The sequence below is a fragment of the Suricata suricatta genome, chromosome 4 (genome assembly GCF_006229205.1).
Source record: "Suricata suricatta isolate VVHF042 chromosome 4, meerkat_22Aug2017_6uvM2_HiC, whole genome shotgun sequence".
Classification (NCBI taxonomy): domain Eukaryota; kingdom Metazoa; phylum Chordata; class Mammalia; order Carnivora; family Herpestidae; genus Suricata; species Suricata suricatta.
The window spans coordinates 11,140,350-11,152,699 of NC_043703.1; the positions used below are offsets into that span (position 1 = coordinate 11,140,350).

At 44.7% G+C, this 12,350-nt stretch overlaps 1 protein-coding gene and 1 non-coding gene across 4 annotated transcripts in view; one reads left to right on the forward strand and one right to left on the reverse strand.

Moving 5' to 3' along the window:
• The window catches only part of CLYBL (citrate lyase beta like), a 253,205-nt gene that overhangs the window by 111,164 nt on the left and 129,691 nt on the right, over positions 1-12,350 (reverse strand). The gene's annotated exons all lie outside the window — the stretch shown is intronic.
• LOC115291000 lies at positions 12,087-12,276 on the forward strand. The gene has a single exon (XR_003908360.1). It is a non-coding gene; the product is annotated as a U2 spliceosomal RNA (small nuclear RNA).

Genomic DNA, 12,350 nt, shown 5'->3' on the forward strand with positions numbered 1-12,350 from the left:
CTCCCTCTGTCTCTCAAAAATAAAAACATTAAAAAAATTAAAAAAAAAACACATTGTTTTGCTCATATCCTACCTGCTCAAAAACTGTCCTCAAAAGCAGCTCCTCACTGCGTGTATGGTTAAGTTCACTCTCAGCTGATATTCTTTTCCTCAACTTCCCGTCCATTACTCCTACTCAGTAAATCGCTAGCCTAGGGAAACTCGGATTATGACTACATGCTGCATACATCTACAGCATGCTGCTGTCATTGTTTCCAGAATACCTTTGCTTCTGCTGTGCTACTGATGGAAAAGCCTTCCTTCTCAGTTTATCTGAACATTAAAGATCCTTCAAGTTCAGTTCAAGGTCCACTCGAACCTTGAGCCCTTCTTAACTACTCTTTATAAACTCTTTCTTCTTTATGGGGTGCCTGGTGGCTCAGTTGGTTAAATGTCCAACTCTTGGTTTCAACTCAGGTCATGATCTCACAGTTTGTGAGTTCAAGTCCCACATAGGGCTTCACACGGACTGTGTGGAGCCTGCTTGGGATTTTCTCTGTCCCTCTCTCTCTGCCACTACCCCGCTCACTCTCTGTTTCTCTCTCTCAAAAATAAATAAATAGGGGCACCTGGGTGGCTCAGTTGGTTAAGTGTCCAGCTTTGGCTCAGGTCACAATCTCATGGTTTGTGGGTTTGAGCCCCATGTTGGGCTCTGTGTTGACAGCTAGCTCAGCCTGGAGCCTGCTTCAGATTCTGTGTCTGCCTCTCTCTCTGATCCTCCCCTGCTCGTGCTGTCTCTCTCTCTCTCAAAAATAAATAAAAAACGTTAAAAAATTTTTTTTAATAAATAAATAAATAAACATAAACTCTCTCCTCTTTAAACTCTTATAGGACTTATCACTCATAACCAAGCCAGAACCAGCAAAGATCTGGTTCTGCTGTCAAGGCAAAGTTAGTCAAGGTGGCACAAGCTTTCTGGAAAGGCAACTGATGATACAAATCAAAAACCTTTAAAAGTTTCCTACTCTTTGAGCCAGTAACTTCAAATTGTTTGACAAAATTCCTTTTGGGAACTATTTAGACTGAATGTTTGTGTCTCCCCAAAATTCAAATGTTTAAATCTAATCCCCAGTGTATTTGGAGGTGGGGCCTTTGGGAGGTGATTAAGTCTTAAGGCTTCTGCCCTTAGAAAAGAGGCACCGGGGAGCTCCCTTCCTCCTGCTGCCATGTGAGGACACGGCGAAAGACTGACATGTACAGCCGACAACCAGGAAGTGAGTCCCCAAATCTATCAGAGCTTTGATCTTGGACTTCTCAGCCTCCAGAACTGTAAGAATTAAAGTCCTGTAATTTACACATCATCCAGTCTATAATATTCTGCTGGGATGAACTATTAGACTATTTTAAGAAAACCTACCTTAAGACTATCTTAAGAAAATAACTAGAAATATGACTACATATGTATAATATTAAGAAATAGAAAATAACCTTCAGGTCCAAAGTTGGATGAATTATATAATATGTACATTCAATGGAATATGCTGCTATTGTTAAAAATTATGTTTATAAAGATATTTAATGTTACAGTAACTATTTTTTTAAGTTTATTTATTTTGGGGAAAGAGCATGAGCAGGGGAGGGGCAGAGAGAAAGGGGGACAGAGGATTTCAAGTGGGCTTCACACGTACAGTAGTGAGCCCAATGTGGGGCTCCAACCCAGGAACTGTGAGATCATGACCTGAGCTGAAGTTGGATGCTCAATCTACTGAGCCACTGGGGTGCCCCAGTTATGGTTATTTTTAAACAGAAGATATAATATTATATATGCAATAATACCTCAACTTTGTAAAACATGCAAAGAAAAATATCAGAAAGGAAATACATCAAAACGTTATAAGGGATGCCTCTGAACTAAGGAACTGGGGATTAAGATTTTTCTGCTGCTGCACACTTTTTTCCTATTTTGCATATTTACTAGAAAGAGCATAACTCCTTTAAAAAAACCTCCTTTTATAACTGACTTAAAACAAATCAATAAAATGATTCAAGAAGTCTCAAAAAAGTGGTAAGATGGACTATATGCAACTTGGGGACTGAATGCCATTTCTGACCTACAAAAATGGTAATTTTATATGGTTCAACCCAATGCCGTGATTGGCATTCAGAAGATGGAAGGAGAAGTAAGCTGCCACGTCACTCCCAGTGTTAATTTCCTCATTGGTGAGAAGCCACATATAAGCTACCTCATCTGGGGGAGGGGCGGGGGGGGGAGCTCACTACACGCAGTAGAGTCGCGTGGGCTCACAGCCACTATGAGAATCTGAAGCTTGTCACCATGTGTGATGCTGGTCGGTGCAGCCCTGCACCAGGAGTCTTGTCTCCAGCACCGTCAACTAGACCTTGAGCTCTGGGAGGGAAGGGCAGGCCTAGGTCGCCCCCACACTGCGCAGCAAGAGCCTCACCATTACTGTATCACCTGAAACAGCCGGCAATCTAGAGGTGGGAAGGTGGGACTGATCTGCAACCACACTGTCCTTGGGCCTCATGAACCTAGACCTGGATGGCTCTTATTGATCCCACCTCCCACTGCATTCCTTCATTTGTGGGTCTGTTCAGTCCCTCACTCATTCAGTAAGCACCTCAAAAGCACCCGCTGAGTGACCTGCACTGGGCCTCCACCAGCACACGTCAGGTCCCTTTGTGTGAATATAAAAAAAGTGCCTCCTCACACCTTCCAGCAGGTGGAAAGGCAAAGAGATGCCTCTTGCTCCCAAGGTAGCATGCTTCGGTGTGTGGAGACAGGCTGAACTCAGCCCCAACGAGTGCCTCGATAGGCGCCCCTAGATTAGGGCATACCCCACACAACTGTACGCAGTGGCCTTGACTCACATTGTGCTGAGCCCTGTGGGGAGGTGCCATAGACGAAACAGGACATGCTCAGAAGGTCCAGGGAAGAGCACCCACAGGATGGCCTCCAAGCATCTCAGGAAGGCTAACGGCTGTACATGATGAAGCTCAAGGGAAAAAGATCAAAGGCAGAAAACCTGTTTGGAATAATGAGAAGAAGAAAAGTGTACATGGGGTCTGGGCTTCAGGTTCTGTTGTGGACTCTGAGGTCCAGGAGGGGACAGGCACTGGGAAGGTGGCAGAAGCCCATCTTGGCATCCCCAAGGCTCCATGCTCCCCGTACTGCTGGTGTGTACCCTCCTTCCCCATCTCTGGCTGTTTCAAAATCTGTTTCCTACTTGAGTTGTGCCCAGCACTGACTACTGTGTCTGAATACAACTGCAGTAGGTGACAGGAGCTAACTCCTTTTATTTTATCTTACATATTTGGAGTTAAGGCCTCTTGACAGTCAACATGTAAATGTATTCAAACAATATGCAAAACAGGGGCTTAAGATGAACTGAAAAAATCTGGTACCCTTATGGTGAGTTCTCTCTACAGAAGGATCTTTTTTTTGATAATATATCCTTTGGCAGGTCAAGGGGTTCTTCTGGCTGAAAAGGGGCCCCCTGGTCTTGTTCTGGTTTCTCCCTTTCTTCCTCCACCTGATACATTTTTATTAACCACTAAAATAGCTATAGAGGTATCCCTAATGCTGCAGGGGTTTTCCACCTGAGATTCAATATAACCATCACTCAGGGACCTTTTATTTATTTATTTTTAAATGTATTTTTGACAGAGAGAGACAGACAGCGCGAGCAGGGGAGGGTCAGAGAGAGAGGGAGACACAGAATCTGAAACAGACTCCAGGCTCTGAGCTAGCTGTCAGCACAGAGCCTGACGCAGGGCTCGAATCCGTGAACCGTGAGATCATGACCTGAGCTGAGGTCGGACGTTTAACCGACTAAGCCACCCTGGCGCCCCATCAGGGACCTTTTAAAAATGGTCAGGTGCTGGACTTTAGTCAAGTGTAATCAAATTCAGTTCACTGGTAATATGGCCAGACTCTCAAATATTTGAGCTAAGTCCTACACTTACACGAGTGTAACTGTAGACCAGCACTATTGGTCTCTTACCTATCCTCATGTGAGAATTTCCTGTCTCTCATGGTAATAACTACCATCACCACATGGGAGCTTGCTGGAAATGCAGAATCTGGGGCCCCACCCCAGTCCCACTGAATCAGACACTGAATATTAACAAATCTCCCAGGGAAGTTTATCACATCAAAGTTGAGAACCATTGCTCTAGGTTGACTCAAAGGGGGCATACTGAAATCATCTGGAGAACTTTCAAGTATGCCGATATTAAAGCTCTAGCCACAGAAAATCTGGCATCATTGGCCTAGGCCCTTGGATTTCTAAAAGCTCCCTACGTCATTCTGATGTGCAGCCCAGTTGGAGGACCACCGTCACCAGATGATTCCAATGTGTAGTCACTGCCCTAATACAGGAAATTCGCTCCCACAAAAATTTCTCTTGAGTCATGTCCTACCATTCTACACAAGTAGCTGCTACGAAAATAGATCATAACTGAAAATGCATCAAACCAGAAAAAAAATCCATGTTTAAAGAAAAGCATTTCTAAAAAGAAAAATAACTGTTAACAATATTTGAAATAACAGTAATAATCAACTAAGCCAATTTCCGTTTTAAGATCTGCAATTTGGTATGTGACTCCTGAACCCAACTTGGTGGTTTCTTTATGAAGCTAATGGTTAGTACAGAGGTCTCTACTGTGGCTGCACATTATGATCACCTGGGGAACTTAGAAAAGGAAAAAACATCCCGGTCCACACACCCTAGCCCAATTAAATCAGAGCCTCACAGTGAGTCCCAGGCATAAGTGTTTCCTGAAAGCTTCCAAGGAGAGTCCAGGTGCAGCCAGGAAAGGAAGCCTCTGCAGCAGGATGTGCAAGTACAACCAAAGCGTCTTACTGATCCTAGAAAGGACTGAAGGTTGTTGGACTTCAACAGCTGCCAGAATTGAATCCCACAACATCTAGGCTGCAGAGCTGAGGACGAACCGTGCGACTTCCCACTACCCGAGAGACTGGGGAATGATAATGTTGAGAGGTGTGGTGCTTTTCTTTGCTTGGAAACCATGCTGCTCTACACCATCCCCACTCGCAGAATCAGTGCCCACCGCCTGCAGGGGCTTGAAGGTGGTGGTGTTAGGTGAACACCCATGAAGTCCCTGCTGTACTCTGAGTTTCAAACTAGAGTCCAAGTGTGAAGTCCAAGCGTGGACCAAGTTTGCAGTGAAATTAAGCTTGCCTTTGTTAACAGAGAAGGAAGTCTTCTCATTTCCAATAGCTTGAGGACTGAATCTGTAGCTCCCAGGAAGTGGAGTGAGAAAGGACGGGAGTTTCAAGTGAACAAAATCCCTGCCACCAACAGGACCCAAAGCTCCTCTGGATGCTGATAGCAGCTTGCTGGTGGGGAGGTTGAGAGGGGAGTACAAGTGATGAGACTGGGGGAAGAGTCTGCCCGGCCCCCAACTCTTTAGGAACTTCTACTTGTCCTCAGTGCAATGCAGTGAGGAGACAGTGGTTCAAGACAAGCGACACTGTACTCTTACTTAGTAGTTTCTCAGGAAACTCATGACCCCTGAGGTAACCAAACGGTTCCATCAGTTGAGTTTTGCTACTGCTACTACTAATGCCTCCAACTCAGATCCAGGGATAGTGCTGAATCTTTTTAAAAAATTTTTAAAAAATGTTTATTTATTTTTGAGAGGGGGAGGAGCAGAGACAGAGGGAGGCACAGAATTCGAAGCAGGCTCCAGGCTCTGGCTGTTAGTACAGAACCTGATATGGGGCTCAAACTCACAAACTGCGAGATCATGACCTGAGCCATGATCAACAAACTAGATCTGAAGGGAAACTCCAAAATCTTGAAAAAGGACTAAATTGAAGGCAGAACAGACAGAATCTCAAGTTAACAAATACCAGTCACCCAGCCTCTGGTTTTCTGAGAGCCCACCAGTGCTCTAGCAAAGTGTGCAAACTTAATGTTGTTTGCTTTTGAAGTTATAATGAACTCATATTCCAGGAAGAGCCCTGTAGATCAGACACTTTCACAAATGCTGGGCCAACTCACTGTTGGCCTACTTAACAAATGCATTTTTATTTACATGAAATGTGTTTATACAGCAACTGGAGTTTCTCAAAATAGCAATTAGATTTTATTATATCGTATTTAAATTTTGTTAGAAAATTTGACAGTGGGTGGCCTGGGGAAGGGAGGCGTTCATGTCAGTACACACAGGTCAGGGGCTGGGGCCTATTGGCTGGACGCTGCTTTCAACCCTAGATGTGCTTCTAGTTATCACGAGGGGGTCAGATCCCTGGAAAAAGCAAAATGATAAAGGGAGTTTGTGTGATTCTCAGGAAGTGACCACTCAGACTGGGTCAGGTAGCTGAGGCACTGAGAGGCCAGAGTCTCCGAGGAGACGGGGAGAATGTGAACACATGGAGTAGGGAGCATGGAGGACTCGGGGGTGAGGAGAGGCCACCGCAGACCCTTAGATGCCCTCTGTGTCCTGGGAAATGCCCCAGGGAAGCAAGCCACCTCCCTATGGAGCAAGGGCTACAGGGAGTCGGCATTAGAAAAACCTTCTAAGTGAGGATGAGGCTGAGGCAGCTTCCCTAGGCCCTGGCAACACTGGGCACTGAGGACCAGAGGCTCAGCACTGACTGATGGGACAGCCAGAAGTAGGTCAGCGGAAGCTGGAGTTAGAACTGCCCTCCTCAGCCTGGGGTCGGGTCTGTAGGGGTGAAGGCTGGGAACCTTCCCAGGACCCCATGGCTTCTGCCTTGGGACCACCCCTGGGCTTGCTCCTCAGGCCCCTGCTGCTTGGCCTGGTTCTCACGGCAGTTAGCGGAGCACCATCCGCTACAGCACTTCAGAGCATTCCCACAGCTTGGAAATGTTTGCTCCTTAGCCTTACCCGCCAACTCATTGCCCCACGGCACAGACGTCAGGCAACACATCAGTCCGAGTGCACCATACTCCTGGTGATGTGGATGCTGGCCATGCCCCGTGGGGGTGCGTAAGTCAGGGGGCTGCTTCCCCCTCACCTCAAGTTGCCTGCCCAGATTCTACCCCTTTCCTGGGCCGCTGAGGTTGCGGAAAGCCCTGATGCTCAGGCCCGCACAAGTTACAACCAATGTAGATAGAGAAGAAGCTCACTTGAGCCCAGGCGGGTGTCTAAATCCAGAGCAGGATTGAGGGATGAGGCCTGGGGAGGTCTCTTTACACAAGCAGCAGAAGCGCTCTGAAGCCAGTGCTGGGCGAAACACGGGGACCAAAGTCCAGGGACCCTCCTGAGTGCTCCACATCTTATCCTTGACCCTGATTCCTGGCTCTAAGTTGCCCTTGCTTCTCCCATGGATGACCCTCAGCAAGCACCACAGGCTGGCAGGCTCAGACGGATGCATGGAAGGGACTTCTGAGTGTTTCCCTTGTCACATCCCTACTGTCATTTCATAAACACAAATGTTTTGATCCCATAAGTTCACAATCTAATACTCTCTTTGAATCACCTAAATGGCAGTCCAGACTTGACCAAGTGCAGATAAGAACTTGATTCAGGACTTTTAAAAGTCATTACCTCACTTCTTAAATTCAAACCTGAGTTAAAAAGCCATTATTATAAAGATAATGACTTAGGTCAAATAATTCATTCTAAATGATTTTATTAAATTCAAGTAAATTTATCAAATGAAAAATTTTCACATACTGATCAACCTCAGTATTGATCATATATTTAACGTGTTCAAGTTATTTACCACTTCCTTTACAACAGGACTTCGATAATACTAAGATGGTTAATTTTATGTGTCAACTGAACTGGCCCATGGGGTGCCTAGATACGGCCAAACGTTATTCTGGGTGTGTCTGTGAAATTGTTTCTGCACAAGATTAACATCAGAATCGGTAGACTGAGCAAAAAAGATTGCTTTCCCTTATGTGGGTGACCCCAGCCAAACCGTTAAAGGTCTAATAGAACAAAAAGGCTGGCACTCAACCCAAATAAAAGAGAATTCCTCCTACCTGTCTTCCAACTGGGGCATGGTTTTTTTTCTTGCCTTTGGACTCAGACTGAGACATCAGTTCTTCCTGGGTCTCAAGCCTGCTGGCCTTCAACTCCAACTATTAACACTGGTCCTCTTGGGCCTCCCACCTGCAGATCTTGGGACTTGCCCACCTCCGTAAGTGTGTGAGCCAACTCCTTATAATACATGTGTAACTTATACACATACACATACAGAGACATGTCCCATTGCCTCTGCTTCTCTGGAGAACCCGAAAACAACTCCTAAATATTACCAACTAATGAGTTAGCATATATGAGATCTTAACCAATTGGGCCTTCCGCACCCCTTCACACTGCATCTCCCCATCCTGCCCCAAGACCCCATCATCATCCTAGGTCTTCTCTGCCCCTGTCCAGTCCCCTCCCCACATCACAGTCAGGGTGGACCTTTATAAATTCCAATGCAATCGTGATATTCCTCTGCTCCAAATCCTTTAATGGCTTTCAGGTGTTCTCATATTAAAACCTAAATACCTTAGCCAGCCCGCTCATCCCTCTCTGCTACTACCCTCCATCACAGGGATTGTCCCCAGTTCCCTGAATGAGCCACACTTTCTCTACCTGCCTCAGAACCTTCCCACATGCTATCCCCTCTCTGGAAGGTTCTTCTGGATTCTAGCATGAGTGGTTCCTTTTCATCCTTCAAGTCTAAATGCTACCTCCTCAGCAAAGGCTTCCCCAAACCCTTTATCTCAATCAAACTCCTATGATTCTCGACTCCAGATTCCTGTTTTTTCCTTTCACAGACTTTCTCCTTTTGAAATGAATTAATTATTGGTCCGTTGACTTAAAAAAAAAAATTATATTGGGAGAGAGAGAGAGTGAACGAGTGAGCAGGGGAGAGGCAGAAAGAGAGAAAGAGAGGGAGAGAGAGAATCTTCAGCAGGCTCCATGTTCAGTGTGGAACTCAACGTGGGCTCGATTCCCACAACCCTGGGACCATGACCTGAGCCGAAATCAAGAGCCACCCAGGCATCCCAGCCTGTTGACTTTTTATTGTCTTTCTTTTATTTCTTATTTATTGTCTCTTCCACAGAACTGACAGAATTTTTCCATTTTGGGTAAACATATAGAAACATCCTTCTTATTTGGTGGGTGAGGAGTAGCCAACCCAAGGGTTCTTAAAAGCAAGGGTGAGGACACATGGCACAGTGTGGCCCCTGAGATGCTACACACAGGCACCGGAGCCTTGAGGGGATGAGGCAAAGACGGAGGACAGGGAAGACTTTACCCATCGTGGCAATGGCAAAGGAGGGAAATGGCCACAGCAAGTGCCCAAGGATGGTGGGACGAGAGGCATCAGAGCTGGGCGCAGCAGGAGAGGGTGGGTTGGTCTGACTTTGGCTGTGTTCTCAGGTGTTTGTCACTGCCCATTTTCCAAGCTCGACTCTCCAGGTTGCCCACATCTCTCTCAGAAATTCCTTTTCTGCCAAAGTCAGCCCTGGCTACTGTTGGGCACACACAACTCTACACTCCAGTGCACAGGATCCTGGTGAGCAGGCACCTGGTCCTCGTTGCTCCTATATGTGGACTCAGCACTGTGCCTCACATATAGAGGGACTCAGGATACGTAAGCGAATGCAGGGAAGAACAGACTCAGGGCTTGCTAGATGGTGGGCTGGGGACAGAATTAAAGGAGAAAGGGCCACTTATTTCTATTAGCCTCTGTCCTCAGAGGGCTAAAAATGATAGCAGGCATGGCCCTTGTAATGCTCTCTGCAGATTTCACTAAACTGTCTTCCCACAAGGTCCTAAATTCCACTCCCAGGAGCAATGCAGCAGACTGCCTAGCCTGCCATGTGTGTCTGCACAACTCTTTTCACTTTTTACACCACAGTTTTGCACAAAGAGAAGAGGTTTGATATAGTGAGTGAAGGCTGGCATGGAAAGGGACTGGAGGGGTGCCTGGCTGGCTCAATTGCTGGAGCATGACTCCTGTTTTTGGGTTGTTAGTTTGAGCCCTACACTGGGTGTAGAGATTACTTAAAAATATAAAATCTTAAAAGAAAGAAAGAAAGAAAAAAAGGTGCTGAAGATGTGGAGCCTGGGGAAAAGTTTCTAATGGCCTTATTTGAACAATGATGAAACAGTCTATGGACTGTATTAATCCTTTAAGATCAGGATTCCCCACCTGGTACTGACCTATATTCTAACACTTTATGCTCCTGTCATGTCAGTTTTTATTTATCTTGGTAAAATATATAAACACAAGATTTACCATTTTAAACATTTTTAAGCATATAATTCAGTGGCATGAAGTACACTGTGCAGCCATCACCACCATCCATCTCCAGAACATTTTATCTTTCCAAATTGCAATTCCCTGCCCAGTAGACATTAACTCCTCCACCGCCCTTCCTCCCGGCCCCTGGTGACCACCATTCTGTGTTCGGTCTCCATGAATTTTACCACTCTGGGAGTACCTCCTACAAGTGTAGTCATACAATATTTGCCTTTTTGTGTCTGTCTTATTTCACAGAGTATAGTGTTCTCAAGGGTCATCCATGTTGGAGCACATATCGGAATTTCCTTCCTTTTTAAGGCTGGTACCATTTTGTTTATCCATTCATCTGTTGGTAGACCTTTGGGTTATTTCTATCTTTGTACTACTGTGAATAATGCGATTACAAACACAAATATCCATTTGAAACTCTGTCTCAATGATTGTCTGGTGCACAAATATCCATCTGAGTCTCCGTCTTTGATAATTTTGGGTACCTACCCAGAAGTGGAATTGCTAGATCATATACTAATTCTATATTTAATTTTTAAAAGGAACTCTCATACTGCTTTCCACAGTGGCTGTATCATTTTACATCTCCACTCAGATATTATTTTAAAGCATTTTGTGCTGCAATTGATTCCAGTAATTACTGAAGTTTGGAAACAGAAAAAGAACTGTCTTTATGTGCCCTTTAGAAATTTCCTTCCAAAAATTTTGATAAGTTATGGTGAATTCTCATTTGTTCTTAAATATAAGAAATAATAAGAAAATAAGGCATTATTTAAAAATAATACATCCATAAATTTCTTTTTAGGATATTATGCAGAAATGATATGGCCCTTTAAGTTCTTTTAAAGAGATTTTGAGGGGTGCTTGGGTGGCTCAGTTGGCTAAACGTCCGACTTCGGCTCAGGTCATGATCTCATGGTTTGGGAGTTCAGGCCCTGTGCCAGGCTCTGTGCTGACAGCTCAGAGCCTGGAGCACACTTTGGATTCTGTTTCCCTTTCTCCCTGCTCCTCCCCTGCTCATGTGCTCTGTCTCTCTCTCCTTCAAAAATAAACATTCAAAAAAAAATTAAAGAGATTCTGACTCGGGATACCTGGCTGGCTCAGTTGTTAGAGCGTGAGGCTCATGATCTCAGGGTTGTAAGTTCACGCCATCTGAAGGTGTAGAGATTACTAAAAAATCAAATATTAAAAAAATTTTTAACATCTGTTTACTTTTAAAAGACAGCACAAGTGGGGAAGGAGCAGAGAGAGAGAGAGAGAGAGACAGAATCTGACGGAGGCTCCAGCTGTAAGCTGTGAGCATAGAGCCCAATGTGGGGCTCGAACCCATGAATTGTGATTATGACCTGAGCTGAAGTCAGATGCTCAACTGAGCCATCCAGGTGCCCCCAAAATAAAATATTATAAAAAAGAAAATAAATAGAGAAATTTTGACTCTAAGAGCTGACTAAGGTTAAAAATAAAAATTTCATGGGTGTCTTGCTGGCTCAGTAAGGCATGCAACTTTGGATATCGGGTTCATGAGTTCGAACCCCATGTTGGACACAGAGTTCAATTAAAAAATAATAATAAAATAAAATAAAATTTCTTATGGAAAAGTCTTCACAAATCCACAAGTATATGACAGATTCCTGATGGATTCTTCTACTTGGGGCTGGATCTTCAATCCTTTGAAGGGCTAGAGGAGTATTACTGAGCTGGATCATTGCCTCTTCTAAGTTCCTACGCTGGGAAAAACGGAGTTCTGTGTGGCGTGGCCCACGGATCTGACCTTGCATGACAGTTCCGATGCTCATGGAAAAATGTATGCAACTAAAATGAGGATAAGATCGCTTCTCGGCCTTTTGGCTAAGATCAAGTGTAGTATCTGTTCTTATCAGTTTAATAAAATGAGGATAAGAACCCATTAACTGATATTTTCCTACCCCTACAAAAGACAGCAAAATTCATCTATGAATTTTAACTATGCATATGACTTAATAGGTATTTACACAAGCGTCGATAATAACTCAGGCCTACTCAGGTTCTCTCTTTGCTAAGTTCCCAACTGCCCAGAGAGATTCCCTATTCTGAGGAACTGTTTCAGTTACTA